Here is a 19,502-nt window from a genome sequence, read left to right on the forward strand (position 1 = left end):
ACCCAGCGCTCAACTGCTGCGCCACCGGGGAGGCCCAGAATATGATCTTTCATTTGAAATATTTGGAGAGAATCCCAGGGACACATGCTGTTGACGGGGCTGATACCTAGTGGCTGGTAGAAGAAAACAGGAGCGGCTCACTGCTCTGCTTATGCCCGATGCCATACTTACAAGCAGCAAGTACTCAAAAAATGTTGGAGTAAGTTGCTTCGTACTCTCATCTAGTTTTTCTCAGTGTCAGAAACCAAAGGCACACAGGCAGTTAAGCATAATAGCAAAGCAAAATATTCCCCTCTTTATTTTTATATTTTTTGAAGATTTATTTATGCAAGAGCTGGGGTACATGCCAGAGGCATGGGAGGGTGAGAGGATTCACCAGAGACAGAGTGGCGAGCAGAACAGGCAGACGGACCAAAAACACTGCTGAGGGCAGCAGGGGCGAGACAGGAGAGGTCTGCTGTGCCATGTGGGTAGCTCCCTGGCCAGCTTCACAGGGCTGCGCTCAACCCGCTGTGCCACATGGAAGGCCCAATATTCTCCTCTTTAAAAAAGTGGCGAAGAGGGCCTCCATGGTGGTGCAGCAGATGATCGCTGGGTTGCGAAGCTGCCCGCAGCCTCTGAAGCACCGGTTTGATCCCCGACCACCAGGCGGAGGGTCCCACATGGCACCCAGATCTCTCCTGCCTCACCCGCTGCTCCCCTCTGCAGTGTATCATCAGTCTGCCTGTTCTGTTCCCCACTCTGGCTCTGGTGAATTCTCTCACCCTCCCGTGCTTCTGACTGTACCCAGTGCTTGTATAAATAAATAAATAAATAAATCTTTTTTTTTTAAAAAAGAGGTTATCTTTAAAAAAAAAAAAAAGTGGTGAAGAAAGGGGTGGCGGAGAGAGGCTGCCCCAGGATGTGCAAAAGTTCCAGGCTGACATTTTTTCTTTTATCCCCCTACCATCTCTTTTGACCCCTTTTTCCCTCTCCCCTCTCTTTTAAGGTCAGAAATCTCATTTCCTATTTTTAGTGTCTGCTAGTTTTTATGTCTTTTGCCTTGCTGAATTGCCTGATATGTAAATGTCCCATATTTGTCTCTGTGTCTTGCTTTACAACATACAATTCCCACCATCTCCTTCCCTTTTGTTGTAAATGGGAACATTTTGTCTTTTTAACAGCTGAATAGTATTCCATTGTGTTGACATACCATACCTTCTTGGTTCAGTCATCTATCATTGGACATTTAGGCTGTTTCCATGGCTTGGCTATTGTAAGTAATGCTGCAATAAACATTGTAGAGCATATAACTTTATGGATTGAAGGTTTCAAGTGCTTTGGATGATGCTCAAGATATTGATTAGTTTGAAAAGAAATAAACCAAGACAGAGCAGCTCCAAGAATGATGTCTTTCTAATTATCTATTTCCCTAAAAACAGGAAATAACTCTTCTCTTCCTATCCCTGAAGGTGAGACACAGTTTTATCATTCCACTAAGATTTGCAAGGCCTGTTTCCAGTGCATTGTAGCTGCTCTGCAAGACTTCTTTTAAATTGCAAAGTTCTTTTTTTCTGCCCTGTCTCTCAAATTTTATCACCACTTTCTAGAAGCTAGCTATTTCTCCCTGGAATACTCATTTGATCGGCTCCATTATTTTATATGTGATTTCTGAATCTATTTAATTAAAGTTTATCTTTTCTCTTGCTAATCTCCTCTGTGTCAATTTAATTATTTTCTAGCCATATGGACCTAGTAGGGTAGAGGAAAATTAGCTTCTTCCCCAACAGTTTTGTCCACACTGAGACAATCAAAGGCTGAGCGCAGTTTGTTCCCCGGGATAGCTATGGAGGACAAGATCTAGCACTTCTGCCAGGCCAGCCATCAAGGTAATGATCCAGGTTCCAGGACCTCCCGCTGTGAAGTTTAATGAAAACACAGTGGTAAGAAGTCTTATGTCTCCCTGTAAATTGACAAGAGAAAGCTGGGGAATTAGATCTTTGGGTTTAGCCATTGTTATTATTTAGAATGAGGGCTGATGGGGTTCAGAGCAGGGTGCCCCAAACCATGCCACTTTGACTTACTATTTTGAACTTGAGAAACTGCTTTCTGTCCTTGAAAACAGGAGAATGAATTTTCTCTCCCTCAATTCTTCTTTTCCCAAGATATATAAAAAGCTGGATGCTCTCGCCACTTCTGTGGGTCCCATAGTTACGGGACCTTTATAGCTGTGAAATTCATATTTTTTTCTCCTGTTAATCTGCCTGGTGGCAATTTGATTATTAGACTAGTCAGGAGAACTGAGAGGGAAAGGGGAAAATTTTCCCCTCCTGACCAATTTTGGCAAGTCAGCCAGGTAAATTGCTAGTAGATACTGCTTGCTGCCAAGAATGCTAACGAGATCCTGGACCTCTCAAAAATGCTGCCAGAAGGAAATAATTCCCACCATGTCAGCCTCCTGAGTCTCTTTTCGCAGGCCTGGTAAAGGTGAGAGTGATGATAATAATTTTTCTAAATTGGACTGGCTGTAGAAAATACTTATGGAATTTCTCTCTTTCTTTTTTAAAAAATTGTGTGTGTGTGTGTGTGTGTGTGTGTGTAGAAGAACTGGGGTATGGGCCAGAGGTGCCTCTCTGGTGTGTCTGGATTAATTAATCCAGAAAATTAATTAATCCAGAAAATTCTCTCTAGTGAGAGGATTCACCAGAGACAAGAGTAGGGAGCAGAACAGGTGGATCTACTGAAATACACTGCAGAGGGGAGCAGCAGGTGAGACAGGAGAGGTCTGCTGTGCCATGTGGGTAGCTCCCTGGCCAGAGATGGCACTCAGGCCACAGTTGGTGATAGCACTGAGACTTAACCCCTAGGCCATGTGGAATTAGTTTCTTGGGTATTGGGACTTTGGTGAAATCTGATATGAGTCCTGTTGTTTGATTCTTTTTTCTCTCAGAAAAGGTTTTTTTTTTTTTTTTAATTCTTTCTTGTCCCTGTTTGTTATGTTGTTTGTCATGAGGCAGAAAAACTGTAGAGTAGAATGTAGCAGAGATGCTCTAAGCTTGCCTTTAGAGCCAGCAGAGAGACTGCTAAGTTCACAGTTCTCAGCAAACTGGCATCTACTTAGGTGAACATTGCTGTAGGTCCTCTACATAAAACCAGCCGAGCTTTCTCTTTCATGTTGTTCTGGGCCCTTCAATGGTGAACTTATGGGGTGCCCCCTAATAGCTGGTCAAATTGATTGGATTCAAGATGTGAAGCTACAAGCAAATCATTCTTTGTTGGTATGTGCCAACTTTGAGGGAGTTTGTCATAAGAGGTTCCCCCGTCGGGGCCTTTGCCATCTTAATCTTCACTGCTTGCACAGTAAAGTGTCATTCTAGTACCATCTCTTCTGGATACAGCTCAAGCAGATCTTTAACTAAAATTGTTTTATGTTCTCCTGAGACACTATTTTCACTATACTAACCTTACTTGAAGGTCTCAGCTTTCTTAAACCAATTAGTAGCTGCTCATCACCACGTATGTGATGGAGAACCCTGATGTCTGAGCTACCCCTGCAGTAATGAATGAGACATTCCTTAAGAAAAGAGGGTGTCACTGACTCAACTAAGGACACTTGAGAGCAGTTGCTCATCACTCAGCTTCCATTTCAGCTGCATACTGCTGTAAAGATATCTGTTTATCTCCCCTAAAATATGGAGAGGTACTCAGATTTTCATCACACCCCCATGGGCCACAATGAATGCTGATTCATTGTGCTTTGTTTCCATGTGACCAGTCATGGATTGTTTCCAGACTTCTCCCAGCTCCTCCTGGGGTTATCCCACTGTGATCCTCTGCTTATTTGGCTTCTTCTCCACCATGAGGACCTCAGAACCCTTCTTCTTCCAATATTTAACCAGACCATGAGAAACCCTAACAGGGAAGAGGTAAGTGAATGCACACACACGTCGTGCTGCGCTTACAATATATAGGACGTGGATAAGAAGAGAGTTGAAATTTCCTTATACTTGAAATAAACAAACACCCCGACCTTGATCAGCTCCGCTTTTGTAGTATCTGTCAGGTAATAAAACTGTTCTAATTACTTTTTCATCCTCGCACTGCAAAATGAGAAAACCTAAATAAGGGACCAGGAAAAAGACTAATTATAATAAAGTAAAAACCAAAATCAACAAGCAACTATAAACCAGAGACACACTATAGGGGTGCGGGGAAGAGGGAGTAGGATCAAAACAAGAGGGGTTGGGAATTGTATGGGGACTATAACCAAGATGAAAATGTATACATTGTGAAAAAATGAAAAATGATGTAAAAATATATAAAATTAAAATAATAATAAAAAATTAAAAAATGAGAAACCAAAACATACGTACGTGTCACACACATCTGTGATTCTACAGAGCCCCAACGCAGCCCTTGTGGGGAGAGCCCCGGTCTCCACCAGTTCTGTCACCCCTGAGCTGACACAAAGTCACTTGGGCACAGCATCTCATTGTAATGAACTCTCAGGCCGCTGAGATGTGAGCAGCATTTGATGGAGAACTGCAGCGGTGCTTTAGGCCATCACTAGGTTTCGAAAAACAGTTTATCAGCAGGTAAGACATTGATTGACCCCTAAGCTTTACACCTTCCCCAGAAGGTCAAATTCTCTCACTTAAAGCTCCCCCTCTTTTTCTTATAACAAGCACAACAAGAAAATGCACTGACCCAGCATGGTTGGGTTTTAGAACCATAGCTCAGGGAACACTGCAGGGTGTGTGGCTTCTGGAAGGCCAGTGGGCTGGTTTATTTGGGGGTGAGTGGTGAGTAAGCGGGAGTTGTTCTGCTGTGGTCAGATCACGTAGGGACAATTCTACCTCAGATTTCCAGGGGTCACGTGTCACAATTCAAATGGATATACAGGTTCAGAATCAATCCAGAACCCACTGGGTTGGTTCTGTGATCATTAGAAACTAGTCAATGTACCACCCTCAAAAGTTTAGCCCAATCTTTGTGGACTTTCAGATCACCAAGTGTTCCTCATTGATGACTCGACCAGCTGAGGGTGCTGTAGAAATCGGGGGCCACAGAGTAAAGCAGGTGTCTTGTCCTGCAAATATCCTGCCCCAAAGACCTACAGTTTCTTCTGTGTTTTCTTTCTATGAATGAACAGGGAGACATATGCCTTTCTGGCTCAGTCCAGAGAGACCCCTAATAAACAGAAGCCAGAACTGAGAAGAGTGAAATCATTACAGGTGGAGAGAAAGGGGTTTCAGAGCACAGAAAATTTGACCAGGAAATGATGAATACATGTTCTTGTTACACCCGAGGGGCAAAATCAAAATGGTCTTTCTATCTTCACTTGTGTGTTCATCACACTTTGGAAGTGCTGACATGTTTGACTCTGTGATGGGTGAAATAAAAAATGATTTTCTAACATTGTAATATTTGATCTTTGAGTAAGATGGGAATGTCTTATGAGTCTAAATAACACAAATGTCTTTGAAATTAACTAATTTACTCCACTGTATATTCTAGTTAATATTAACATACTTCAGACTGTACATTAAGCCAATCTTCTTCTAGCAGACACATGCACATACATACATGTTTTATTCTGTTGTTGGAGGAGGAGTTATCTCTATTTTCCTGGTGAGTTTCTTGAATGTTTTCTTTCGTGTTTTCTATATGACAAACATCTTATTCAGTCTGATGCAGAATTCGATACTGACCCCCGCATGTTCGGAGGAGCAAGCATGTCCGAGAGGTGACCCTTCTCCCTTCCCGCGCCTTCACCTCACCTGCTGCTGCTCCCGGACCTCGTCCTCACCGACTACGTGCACTACAAGCCGGTCATCCTCCTGCAGGGGGTCAGCTTCGTCGCCACCTGGCTGATGCTCTTGTTCACCCGAGGAGTGGCGGCCATGCAGGCCATGGAGTTCTTCTACGGGGTGGCCACCGCCGCCGAGGTGGCCTACTACGCCTACATCTACAGCGTGGTCAGCCCCGAGCACTACCAGCGGGTCAGCGGCTACTGCAGGGGCGTCACGCTGGCGGCCTACACGGCGGCCTCGGTGCTGGCCCAGCTGCTGGTGTCCCTGGGCCGCCTGCCCTACTTTTACCTCAACGTCATGTCCCTGACCTCGGTCTCCCTGGCCTGCCTGTGCGCCCTGTTTCTCCCCATGCCTGGGAAGAGCTTGTTTTTCCATGCCCAAGGCAGCCTGGAGGTCCCGAAGTGGCCCAGCAGGGAGGCGGTGGAGCAGGAGACCCCTGGGTGGGAGGCGCCCGGCGGGGCTGCAGAGAAGCGGCCCTCGTGGGTGCCCACGGTCTCGGGGCGGCTGGCTGGGGGTGGGCAGGGGCGCGTGCAGGCCCAGGGCGCAGCGAGGCGGTTGTGCCAGCAGTGGCTGCGAGACCTGAGGGAGTGCTGCTCCAGCCAGCGCCTCCTCTACTGGTCACTGTGGTGGGCGTCGTCCACGGCGGGCTACAACCAGGTGATGAACTACGTTCAGGTCCTGTGGGATGACAAGGCCCCGGCCCAGGCCTCTCTGGTCTACAATGGGGCGGTGGAGGCGCTGGTGACCTTCGTGGGTGAGTGCGCACCTGCATCTTCTTTCACGGCTGCCCCACTAGCTTCTTATCCAGTTGCACAGCTGCCCCATGTTATGTAGAAAACTCAGGAGTGAAAACTCTGAGGGAGAAAGAGGAACATGATTCTTCTTTTAAATGTGGAGGAGTGACCGCCAGTAAGTCAGGCGCTCAGGACTCAGAACTACAATTAAATTCATACCAGATTCCTAGGATTCCATTTCAGCATCAGGAAGTGGGTTAGGAGTGTCCCCCATTTTTCCAGGATTGTTCTGAATATCAAAAGGAAAATAAACATCTTGGAATACGTAAGGAGTTTTTTATTATTTTAGACAATGAACTGAACTATGATGACTTTGAAAATATTGCTGGAATATGTGTATTAATATGTGTATTAATAAATTATTTGACTTCCCTTGTGCCCACCCACTGCAATTCTAGGTTATATACCAAAAAATCGTTAAAAAGTAGTTTTCTTATGAGGTTTATATGAAGAGTGGGTAGTGTGTGAAAGGTAGTAAAATCTGCCTTTGAGTTTACTCTACAATAAATATTTATATTCTGGTAAATTTGAAAAGATTTAACTGAGACTTTGAAGATATTTTCTAGGAAGTAGGAGGTGTCCATGCCCTCATATACAAGGAATTTCAGAAAACTTAGGTAACTTCTGTTCTCTCTTGCTTTTGGAATATTTCATTTAATTCCTGGAAATCAAGACTTTGTTGAATTGTTTTGTGAAATTCCTTCCCCTTTATTCTGTAGTCTAGGGGGGAAATTCAGTCTTTTTTTTTGTTTAAATGTCAGTAATTTGAAGCATAAATGGCTTTTATTTAAAACTATTATAATTACTGATCTTCAATACTGTTAATTATTCAATCTCTCAAATTCTATGAATCAATATAATTGTTTACCCAAAACCTCAAGTAAATTTGACCAGATCTTGAAGACTTGAAAATGGAGACTAAAATAAGACTAAGATTATCATAGAGATTAAAATTTACAAGTCAGTGCAACACATGATCCATCGCTGAAAATAATTTACAGTAAGAAACAGGCAAGTGTGAAGGGCCGGACACCTGTGCAGAACAGCTCTCTTTCTCTACCCCTCCCAGCATCTTGTGTTAAGTGCCTGGGTTGGTGTGCTTGTTCCCCTTTTCCCTGGTAAGGAACCTGCTCCCCCTCTGCTTAGTAGAGCCTTTGGAATGTCTTTGATGCTGATTAGTGTTGCAACTCAATGATTGAAAGACTAGGAAATAAAGAGAAAAGCCAAAAGAAAGCAGTTGCCAAGAGGAAAAACTCACATTTAGGTGGATCACACTGTTTTTGTGAAAATAATACATTCATCTTCCAGAATTACCGGAGACCTGAGTAAAGGAGTGTGTTGACATCTCCCACGCATGTCTCAGTACATTCCATCCTCATGTCTGTTTCTCAGGGGCTGTGGCCGCCTTGGCAGTGGGTCATGCGAATGTCAACTGGAATCTTCTGGGGGAGCTGGCGCTGGCCATCTTCTCGCTTGTAAACACAGCCTCTCTATTCCTCGTGCATCACACCACCAACATCTGGGTGTGCTACGCTGGCTATCTGATCTTCAAGTCCAGCTACATGCTTCTAATAACCATAGCCGTGTAAGTATTCCAGCACTTCCTCCCTCCTAAGACTAAATCACTTTCTCTTTTCTGATTCTTATAGTTCCTTTGAGAATTTCCTAAAGATTTTAATGAATGGCTATATTAAATGTTGACTACTTCAGGTCCTATCAGCCACAAACAACCTTCTTTTTCAATTAGCTACTAACCTTAAGGATGTTGTTAAGGTTAGTAATGAAGTAATTAAGTTATATAAATTTGTAAACTAAAAGCAATAATGTCAGGTTGTGATTTTTTATTTGCAGTAACTTGCCATAACATGATGTGGTGCAATCTTATTCTGAAAGATTAGGTTTAGATTTCATCCTTCATTTTGCTTGGTTGCTTGAATAATTTCAGGCACATTTTTGTGAACAAAATATTCTCATGTAGTTATAAAAAAGGTAAACAAAAAGGATCCTGAAAAAACTAGATGCAAAGATTCTAAGAATCCCAGAGAGCAGTTCTTTGAGATGATTGAAAACATTTGCTTCCACATATAAGAGAAAACTGACTGTTAAATGTGCTTCATATTTACCAAAAGAGATAAGAAATATTTGAATTTTCCCATTTTAAAAATTTTTATCTGTTATGACTAAAGTTACAACTGAATTTATAAGCTTTGGGTTTATATCATTATAATTCAATATCTTTACATGCTACATTCTGGTCTCCACCGAAAAGTCTATTCTCCATTCACACCATGCATTTGTCTATTTCACTGAAATGTGTCAGTTTAATCAAACTCAAGTGTTTTGAGTGTCTTTTTTTTTTTAAAGATTTATTTATTTATGCATACAAGAACTGGCCAGAGGTAAGAGGATTCACCAGAGACAGAGTGGGAAACAGAACAGGCAGATTGACTGAAATACACTGCTGAGGGGAGCAGTGGGCGAGACAGGAGAGGTCTGCCACATCGTGTGGTTATCTCCTCAGGCAGCTGGGATCAAACCCACGCTGCAGAGGCTGCAGATAGCTTCACAGCTCTATGCTCAACTGCCTGTGCCAGCAGGAGGCCCTGGCTGTGGACCAGAGGATCACACTGTTAGAAAAGCTGAGCTAAGGACTTGACATAAAGTTTCATCCATTATTTACTCTAAATCCAGTGACACAAGTATCAGGGTCTTACTATGATGGGCTTGATGTATTTTTGGGTTTGAAATATTTGAATAAAAAAAGGAGACGGAGATGAGTCTGATGCCAAACTCATGTGGTTTATTGAAATCAATTTTCTTAGGTTTCCAGAAACAGAAAATAGCAGGAAAGACAGAGGAAGCGAAGACCAACAAAGAGGAGAAAAGGGATAGAAGCAAACCTTTGAGCAGAACATCTCGGGAGCACGTGGCCTCCAACCATCCACCTGTTTTGCCGGCTCCCACTTAGGCTGCGGGTGGATGGAGCTTAGTGTGGGTGTTTCTGCATCGGAGGCAGGATCTCAGGGACCAGAGGGTGTGGATAAGCTCCTCAGCCTGAGAGCCACTCATGTCCCCCTGGTGACATTCAAATCAGGAGGGACTGGCAGACAGAGGGGAAATCTTACCAAGGACACAGTTTCAGGCAGCACCTGCGCGGAGGCTGGCGGCCGCCTAGCAGCAGCACTGCTTCTGGCAGCAGCACTTCTGCTGGCAAGCACTTCTGCTGGCAACAGCCCTTCCCGCAGCCCTTCCCACAGCCAGAGCTGCAGCAGCAGGGGGTGCAGCAGGGGGTGCAGCAGGAGGTGCGGCGGCAGCAGCAGACCACGGGGGTGCTGCAGCAGCCCCCACAACAGCCATTGCAGCAGGGGCAGCAGCCAGAGCAGCAGCCCACCCGGTAGCACCTGCAGCTGTAGCAGCTGTTACAGCCACCACAGCCACCGCCGCAGCCACCACAGCCACCGCCGCAGCCACCACAGCCACCACCGCAGCCACCGCAGCCACCACAGCCACCGCCGCAGCCACCACAACCACAGCAACCCATGGTGTCAGTAGAGAGGATTCAGGAGAGGTGAGGAGAGAGACTCAGGAGGTGAGGAAGGTCTGATGCTCTCTCCTCCACGAGGCCCTTTTATATCCAGTTTCAGCCAGGACATGTGGCCACTTCCTGGTCATCAGCCTCCTTATGTCAGCTTCCCTAGGAGATGTGACACGAGTGAATGTATTTCCTCATTGAAAACCTCTGATCGTACAATTGCTTATTTTAGTCTTACTTCTTCCTCAAGATATTTCTAACAAAAACAATATATTTCTAAGCTGTTTAATCTTGTCTTAATCGAGCTGTCTTCAGTCACAAGTGTGGCCAACTCTGAGTCTCCCTTGAGCAAAGTTCATCTGTTTAATGAACTTGAGGTCCCTCAGCAGTGAAGATTTCCTTGTGTGAGTTTCCCTTCGAGCATTTCCACTCAGCTCCAGATATTCACTGCTGAAGGCCAGAGAAGGTGGCGTCTGATGTGTGGAAGTCAAGCATGTCAATTTGCTTGTTCTCTCATGTCATGATGTTCTGAGACTAAGAAGTCAGAGATTTCTCCCTCATGTTGTCCTTGGCACAGGGGCCCAAGCGCAGGGAACTTGGCTAGGGTTGCTTTGGGTGATCCCAGGGGTAATGGCTTTCCATGTCAGCCTCCCAACAGCCTCAATTCCTCTTCCTCCCCTGGGATTTGGATAGTGGAGGAAGTTGCCTAGATCGTCTTCGCCAGTTTGACTTTCCAGTGAAATCCACATTCTTCTGTGACTCAATTCCCTAAGTTTAGACTAAGTCATCTCTGTCCAAAGTAGACTATTTTTTAGAGCAGCTTTTGTTTCACCTAAGAGTTGAGCTTTTGCATCTATCTCCAGCTCCCCCACCCCCTCATCCTCACATACCACCATCCTGCACCAGTGTGGGCCAATAATTACAATCAATGGGCCAACACTGACACACCACTGTCACCCACAATCCCTTGTTCACATAAGGCTCATTTGATGTCAGACATTTACTGAGTTTGGGCACATGTAGAGGGATAGGCAGCAACCACTGAGCTCATCCAGAGTTGAAACAGCTTTAAAAACCATGCCATATGATTGGAATTGTCATGTTTTGTTAAAAAAAAATTACATGACTTATTTCCTTTATTTATATCTAGGTATGAAATAATCACACAGTGACCTTGACTGCTATTAATTGGCTGAAAGTAAATAAAGTAAATGTCTTTACACATCACTGCAGGACTTGAATGGCCATTATGCAATTTAAGAGGTCCAGGAGCTGTGTAAGAAAGGCTTTCCTGAGTTGTATTTTGGGTAGATAGGACAAGTAAGGTGGGTGCTTTCTGCAATCTCATTAATATTTCCTCACCAATATTGACCATAAATGCTATCATTTTATTGGTGGACCAATAACTGAATGCATGAACAATGGTTAGAAATGGAAATTGTTAAATCTCCAGAAGAACTGGGTATTATTTGGTACCTACTCATGTTGTCACACCAACAGTTTTTAAATTCCCAATCCTATCTTTATTTTTCTTGAGCCAATTACTATTCTTCTCTCACCAGTTCATTTATGTTATCTACTGGAGAACTGCCCCACTACATCATGACAAAGTTTTGACTGCTATTGGATTAAGAACACATTTTCCCCAGAAATGTCAGCAAAATGATTTCTAAGAGCATCTGGAGTGTCAACTTTAGAATCTTAGTAATTGCTAAGTCAGCAACTAAACATATGGTATCCGACAATCTCTGAATATAGAGACATTTTTAATTTTGTCTCCATTGGAAGTAACTAATCCACTTTACCTCCACCAGATTCCAAAATTACAACCCACTCCAAAAGCCCATCTCCTTTCTGTGTAAATGTTGAGTTTTGCCCCTGGCTAGGGTACAAGCCAATGTTAGTGCATATAACCTGGCTTGTTGGTATTTTGTAAACAAAGGCAATGGTACTGATTCAATGACATAACAGCATCGATTGCATATCCAGTGCAATGTTTACCATTTTCAGCTTTCAAATATGAACCATCGGTGAACCATGATATATCTGCATTATCCAAAGAAAGAGAGAGGAGGCCCAGAAATAAAGGAAAAAGAGCACTGGAGGCAGGGCTAGCGCACATTAAGATGCAGAGGAGAGAGAATCTTCAGAAACCATTTTCTTTTTCTGTTTTTTAGTTTTAGTCAATTTTGCAAACACAATTTTGGAAGCCTCCACATACCAATAAAAACTGACTTCCTGTTCCATTTTAGCAATTTCAAAGTCATGGTTGTCCAATTCAGTTTTAAGAAAAGCAAGTTGGTAAGTTAGTGTTTCTCATAATGGAATTCTAAATTACTTTTTTAGTTAATTTAGTCCATTACATTAGATATGTGCATGTGGAAGAAGCTTGATACTGGAATGTGAAGCTGGCAGAAGCTCCTGATGAAGGGACTTCCTGTGAACACTTAGATGGCCGAGGTCCAGTTTATTTTGTTATTATTACTATTATTATCAGGAATTTCCAAAATGAAATGGGGGTGACCCCCATTCTAAGTTAAACTCAGATTAAAGGCCAAGACTCAACTTTCTTTCAACAAAGCAGATCAGGGCACTAAGGCACAAATGCACGACCTTTAGTGGAATAGCCTCCAGAAAAATCTTCAAAAATATCTGGTACAAGTGAAAACCAAGCCCAATCCCATAGTGGTCCTTTCTCAGAACTTATGACCTTGAATGCAATAAATATCTCAATTTAAAAAAGGGATGGTATTAGATCCCCAAAGTCTACAAATTTAACAAGATAGAGACTTTGGACATGACACCTAGAAAAGACTTTCCTGGAACAGCAGGACCAGAGAGCATTATTTTATTACATATCTGACTGTTGATCAGTGATTCTTTCAGAGAAAGACCTGGGTCAAAAGGGGGAAATATGAACATCAATACAGAATGCTGTTTAAATGAGGTCTGGAAGCTGAAGCAGGAGTATCCATACTTATGCAAATCAGCAAGCAACAGGATCCAGAAAATTTATATCTCCCATGGGAGGAACTGGTTCCCCTTCTTGTATAATGAAGGGATGATCTTTCAGAGGTTATTTGGGAGTGACGGGTTGTCAGCCCTGGATTCAGGGATGCAGGTAGGTTTCACATAAACGCATTCTGCACTTGTCCTCTTTTCTGATGTTTGTTTTGGAGTAAACCAAGAGTGATCCAGCTAACAAAGTTAAGAAATGTGTGGTAGGGAGTGGGAGCTATTCCCTGCAAACCCTCGGGAGGGTCAAACCTGACTGCACGTGACAATACCCCTTGAGCCAGACCCTCCACTCCTGGTTGACAAGAGGACTCCCAGCTGCCCCAGGAATGGCTGCCTGGGAAAACCAAATGCAGTCAGTTATCACAGCATCAGCTCAGACACGGCATGTGGTGTGATGTGGGCTGACGGCTGTGCATATGGCTGGTGACAGCCCCCGTTTTCTGGGTCCTCAGGTGCCTTGTTGGAATTTATAGGGCATCTGACTTAGAAAAGTATGCAAGCATTCTAACCAACCTAGCTGGCATTCTAAAACAGGAAGGTTATTTGTGAATTACAAGATTCTCCCATGACAACTGACCCAAACAGCAACAGGGAAGCAGTCATGTGTCCTCCCTCCCCCAGCCTAAGGTCGGTATATAAGGGCCTCCCCCAGCAGAAGGGGCATCAGACCTTCCTCACCTCCTGAGTCTCTCTCCTCACCTCTCCTGAATCCTCTCTGTTGACACCATGGGTTGCTGTGGTTGTGGTGGCTGCGGCGGTGGCTGTGGCGGCTGCGGTGGCTGCGGTGGCTGCGCTGTGGCTGGGTGGCGGCGGTGGCTGTGGTGGCTGCGGCGGTGGCTGCGGCGGCTGTAACAGCTGCTACAGCTGCAGGTGCTACCGGGTGGGCTGCTGCTCTGGCTGCTGCCCCTGCTGCAATGGCTGCTGTGGGGGCTGCTGCAGCACCCCTGTGGTCTGCTGCTGCCGCCGCACCTCCTGCTGCACCCCCTGCTGCGTACCCTGCTGCTGCAGCTCTGGCTGTGGGAAGGGCTGCGGGAAGGGCTGTTGCCAGCAGAAGTGCTGCTGCCAGCAGAAGTGCTGCTGCCAGAAGCAGTGCTGCTGCTAGGCGGCCGCCAGCCTCCGCGCAGGTGCTGCCTGAAACTGTGTCCTTGGTAAGATTTCCCCTCTGTCTGCCAGTCCCTCCTGATTTGAATGTCACCAGGGGGACATGAGTGGCTCTCAGGCTGAGGAGCTTATCCACACCCTCTGGTCCCTGAGATCCTGCCTCTGATGCAGAAACACCCACACTAAGCTCCATCCACCCGCAGCCTAAGTGGGAGCCGGCAAAACAGGTGGATGGTTGGAGGCCACGTGCTCCCGAGATGTTCTGCTCAAAGGTTTGCTTCTATCCCTTTCCTCGTCTTCTGTTGTGTCTATATCCGCTGTCTCTTTTCTTGCTGTTTCTATAAAACTAAGACAATATGTTCTCAATAAAGCAAAAGAAATTGGCATGAAAGACGGTCTCCTTCTTTTTTTGTTTCTTCTTAGAATGTTTTTAACCCAAAGATGCCCCAAGCTCCGTAAAGCGAGTAAGACCCTGCTGCATGTCAGCAACGCGCTGACCATAGTCCATGGGCGCTGTCTCTGCAGATGTTCATGGGATGGCAAACATTGGATGCATTCAACTATGCGCTTATGTAAATTAGAAGAAAGTTAGAGAAAATATTCTTGAAGCTTTGTGTCAAGCAAGTTAGTTCATCACTTTGTTTCAAACCCCAGGCTCAGCTTTTCTAACAGTGTGATCCTCTGGGCTACAACCAGCGGAAATTCAACACCTTCACCACTGTGCGTGTCCACCTAGGTCGGGTTTTGGCAGCTTTTATCACTTTAATGAAAGTTTCCCCTTCATCCATGCTCTGTCTCCTTGCAGATTATGGTCACAAATACAAACTTGGGCACCAGGAACAAATCTGTGAGGAAGAGCAGGGAGTCACCTACAGGTGACTCACCTACAGGCCACTCTGTAGGAGTGAGCAGAACATGACAACATTGAGCACAGACGTCAGGGTGATGCTTTCAAGCCCTGTCTCGGCTCCCAGCAGGTGAACGCACACACAGGCTGCGGTTGGTGAGCCCCCCCTGAACCAGGGCCTCTCCTCAGGATTTTCTCCCTAAATCTGCTCTGGGTGGCCGTGGAGATGGGGGAGGGGCCAGTGTTGCCTCTGTCCACGCCTGGGGACCACTGAGGTCAGGGGTCCTCACTGTCCACTCCCAGCTCTGATCCTGGCTGTGCTCCCAGAGAGGTTGCTCCTGGGTATTATGAGGAGCACTCAGCCAGCCAGATGAGCACCCCCAGGAAGAGAGTCAGGGGAGCTTCTGGCATAGCCTGCGAGAGCCTCACGTGCCCCAAGGAAACTGGGCGCTTCCTCCAGGCCCAAGTCTGTGTCCGGGTCCCCTGGGGGATGGCAGGCAATGCTGCCTCTGGAGGTGGGAGGAGGTGGGTGACTGGTCCCTCCTGGGCAGCCCCTAATTAGTGTGAGCATCAAGCAAACCGGATCGTATGAGACAGAAGACTCACTTCAGCATGTGCTGAGGGCTCCCAGCTCCATCAGACACTGGGGATAGGTGGGAGTATGGGGGGTCCACAGAGAGAATCGGGGCTAGAGCTGCCTGCCTGCAGGGCATCAGGCCTGAGTGATGTCTTCCCTCGAGGTCCCAGCAAAATGAACAATGTGCATTAGAGCACAGTGTCTTTATAAATACATCGTCTCCATCATTACAGATATTTGAGCACCTAGATGTTCTCGGCACTGTTCTAAGCACCAAGAATAGTTCCATGAACAAAACAGATACAATATCACTCTCCTGAACTCATGTCCCTGTGAGGGAGTGAGACCACACCTATTTCATATCATGGGAGAGTATGAATATACCCAAATCCACACCAGCCAGACATAGATTATAGAAGAATGCCAGAATTCTAGCAGAATTAATGTTATTAAATTAATTAACACAATGATTATCAAATTAATTACAGAAGAGATGCTCACAGTGCATTTGAGGCGGAGATTGTTGCCATTGTTTTCTGTGCCCCTGACGTCCTATACAATGTCAACTATATTAAAATACGGTGTCTGGGGAAAAGAAACGGGATAGATTTTGAGTGTAAGAGTCTGGATGGGATTTCAAGCTTAACTGGAATGGTCCAATTCGTATTCCAGGAGAAGGAGACTTCTGATGTGATAGATCGTGAAGGGCAGCAGACGGCTTCCCCTGAGAAGCCAGGACAAGGGAGAATCTGGTGAGGGAGGGTGAGGTAGGGCAGTGTGCTGGGTGTGTGACCCATACCCTAGGGGTCTCTCAGGAAAGCTGCAGTGAGAGGGTGACAGGCAGCGGGGCTCTGAGGACTAGAGGGAATGAACCTCAGCAAAACACTGGATGGGGACCCTCCCCCTACCCTTTCCCCTTTCTGCCATAGCCAGGGGGCATTTCATGGAAATGTGACCTCACTCAAAGTAGAGGATCTGGACTTGGGGTGCACAAGCTCCTGGCTGCAGTTTGTTTTTGCTTGGGGTGAGTGCATGCTGTTTCCTAGGGCACACTGGCGTCAGACACATGCAGGTGCAGAATCTGTAAGTTTGAGAGTAAAATATACTTGATGTTTAATGTCTGTCGGTTGCATGTAGCAGTTTATTTGGTAAACTTCTATAAGTGGACACTTAGGTATTTTCTAATATGTAGTTATCATATAATGATGCTGTCGTAAATGTCCAAACTTAATACACTGAGACATGAAGCAGATTCCCCAGGTTCAAATCCCAGCTCTAAATGACTACTTTGATCAATGATGTCACTTCTTTGGTCTTATTTCTAAAATGGGAATTATAATTATAAAGCCTAATACACAGTGTTATATGCATATAAGTGAACCACCAACTGGTTCAGCAGAGGTCAATAATTTTAACTCCATATTATAGCTTTTCTTTCTTCTGATTATTTCCTTTGGGTAGAATCCTAGAGATGAAGTTACTAGATCAAAGTTCAGCCGGGCTTCCCACAGTGGGAAGAGTTACAATATCCCCCTTTATGTTTATGGGTTATCTCCCCCACTGTGTATGATGCTTGCTTTGTAGCCTGTAAGCAACAGTAGATGAGATTTTAATTATATTTTGTTAATAAAGCACATAAAAAAATTAGTATTTTTCTTGAGAATTAGAAAAATTGAACATCAATTTATAATTATACACCCTTTGTCAACCTTTTAGATTTTTCAACTGTTAATTATAAAAAAAATAATATTTAAACACATATAGTGAACCCATGTCCTATGCAACTAAGGCTTAAATACTTTCATGGAAGTTCTATCACATCATTTCATGCACACATATTTAGTGTGTAAGATAAGGATTTGGTTGGATTCAAATGTAACCATACTATCATTAGCTTGCCTAAAAATTAAGAGTAAAATTAATGTTTTTTATTAATTAGTAATGCTCTAATCCCCCAGTTACCTCATTTTAGAAAGCAGTTTTCTAGCTTGCATTAACTGCTAGGTCATTAGGTCTATAAAACAGTGGGCTGGAGTATAACTTACCAACTCTTCTTCCTCTGGGTGCTCCCCCTTCTAGCTTGCACTCTCTCGCTCCTTGAAATGTCTTTGTTCTTCAGTAGAGTTTTCTGTAACTGAGTTTTCGAGTTGATGATCACATCCTGATGGAGATGATTTAACACCCTGCATTTTCTGCAAATGGTGATTAGGTTGTGAGGGTACAGGATTCTATATCCATTTTTGAATTAGATTCTATCACAGGTGACATGGAGTTCTCCCAAAAGGAGACACCTAATTCTATTTGTCTCTTCTTGTGTGATTTTTTAAAGATTTATTTATTTATGCATACAAGAGCTGGGGCACAGGCCAGAGATGCGGGGAGGTGTGGGGGTGAGAGGATCCACCAGAGCCAGAGTGGGGAACAGAACAGGCAGACTGACTGAAACACACTGCTGAGGGGAGCAGTGGGCGAGATGGGAGAGGTCTCCCTTGCCATGTGGGTTTCTCCCTGACCGCCGGGGATCCAGCTCGTGCTACAGAGGCTGTGGATTACTTCATAGTGTGGTGCTTAACCCCTTGCACCACCAGGGAGGCCCTGATTTTTTTTTAACTGTTAAATTTATTCATTTTCTTGCATCATTGTTAACTCCTTGTGTGATATTGGTATCCATTGTTAGTCTCTGCCGACATCCATTAACTCAGTATGGTTATAAAATGGAGATATACATTTCCTTCCTATTAGCCATAGGATTGCATCAAGTCATGTTTTTCTTTCTGAAACCTTCCCTAATACGTTTTGTTCCCCCTCAGGTACCCATACAATACCTCACACCTCAAAACCCCTCACACCAGGCATTTCCTGGACTACATGTTATAATCATAGGGTAAGTTTCCGTTTACACATTTGATCTTGAACACATTGTATTCTGCCTTTCATTTTGAGTATCAACAAGATCTCGAGTCATTCTTTTTCATTTCCCAGAGCTCTAGCTTGCTCCTGGAATGGCTGTGCTGTCTTCTGCCGTGCAAGTGGACCATGCAGCCTGGAAGTCAAGGGAAGACATGTGGAGTTCCCTTGCCTTCAACTCTGCTGCAACCAATACGCTAGCAAATAACAGGTCTTTATCCAAGATGTGAAATTTTCGAGTTGAAAGGCATGTAATTTTAAAAATGTGCACACTGACGAATTGTTCCCCTAAGAAATAGCCCCATTTAGCATTCTTACCAATACATAGAGCAGTCACTGTTTCCCCATGTGCATGAAACAGGTGGCTGTCCTTTGCCAAAATAATCAGTGGAGAAAACTGGGAAAAACCTCTGCAAGAGAGTTTTGAAGGATGAACATCCAACTGTCTCAAATAAGTTTACATAATGCAAAAAGCTGGTGGTGGTGGTGGTGGTGTGTGTGTGTGTGTGTGTGTGTGAGTGCGAGTGATAACCTATGTGGAAAAGTTACTTTTGCAAAAAAAAAAAAAAAATGTAGAGCTCATGTCAAAGCTTCCTTGCTCTCAAAGTTGATTTGCTTATATTTAATGTGAAAATGAGGTTCTAAATTGAGGGATGATAGGATGTTCTCCTGTTATAGAGAACATTTGGATCATAGGTAGGCTGTATTGGATAAAACACTTCGGGAGTTAATCTTTTGTAATTAAACTAGGATTTTAAATTTAATTGAGAAAATCAACTTGTCAAAAAGATACCATTCCCAAATAAGATTTCAATTGTATATAAAAAATCCTTATTTTGCCTAAGAAGGAATATACCTGAATTAGCAAGATGCCCAATGTAAACTTTGTGATACTTTGTGTATCACTTACCTATTATTACTTACCTATTATTGT

General features: G+C 44.3%; 1 pseudogene; it reads left to right on the forward strand.

Moving 5' to 3' along the window:
- Positions 1 to 3,756: 3,756 nt before the first annotated feature.
- Positions 3,757 to 18,977, forward strand: LOC119256275 (thiamine transporter 2-like; annotated as a pseudogene).
- Positions 18,978 to 19,502: the final 525 nt, after the last annotated feature.

The sequence above is a fragment of the Talpa occidentalis genome, unplaced genomic scaffold (genome assembly GCF_014898055.3).
Source record: "Talpa occidentalis isolate TD23 unplaced genomic scaffold, MPIMG_talOcc4v2.1 talOcc4.3, whole genome shotgun sequence".
Lineage (NCBI taxonomy): Eukaryota > Metazoa > Chordata > Mammalia > Eulipotyphla > Talpidae > Talpa > Talpa occidentalis.